The sequence below is a fragment of the Corvus brachyrhynchos genome, unplaced genomic scaffold, assembly GCF_000691975.1.
Source record: "Corvus brachyrhynchos isolate BGI_N302 unplaced genomic scaffold, ASM69197v1 scaffold617, whole genome shotgun sequence".
Classification (NCBI taxonomy): Eukaryota; Metazoa; Chordata; class Aves; order Passeriformes; family Corvidae; genus Corvus; species Corvus brachyrhynchos.
In genome coordinates this window covers 46551-46818 of record NW_008239062.1, presented here as the reverse complement: position 1 = coordinate 46818, position 268 = coordinate 46551, and the positions used below count along the sequence as shown (strand labels likewise).

Genomic DNA, 268 nt, shown 5'->3' with positions numbered 1-268 from the left:
CTTCCTTCGGCCCTTCCCGGTTTCCTTCGGCATTTTCCGGCCCCGTTCATCCTCTTTCGTCTCTTTCCGTCTTCACTCGGCGCTTTCTCGCCCCCTTTCCGCCCACTTCGGCATTTTCCGCATCTCTTCGGCTCTACACGCCTTCGCTCGGCCTTTCTCGGCTTCCCTCGACACTTCCCGATCTCCCTCGGCCTTTCCCGTTCTTATTCGGCCCTTTCCGTCTTCCCTCGGCCCTTTCCGTCTCCCCTCGGCCCTTTCGTTCCCCCCG

The 268-nt window shown here is 61.2% G+C and overlaps 1 protein-coding gene across 1 annotated transcript in view; it reads right to left on the bottom strand.

Moving 5' to 3' along the window:
* LOC103619115 (metal transporter CNNM4) overlaps positions 1 to 268 on the bottom strand; it is an 18808-nt gene that overhangs the window by 182 nt on the left and 18358 nt on the right. The window lies entirely within an intron of this gene.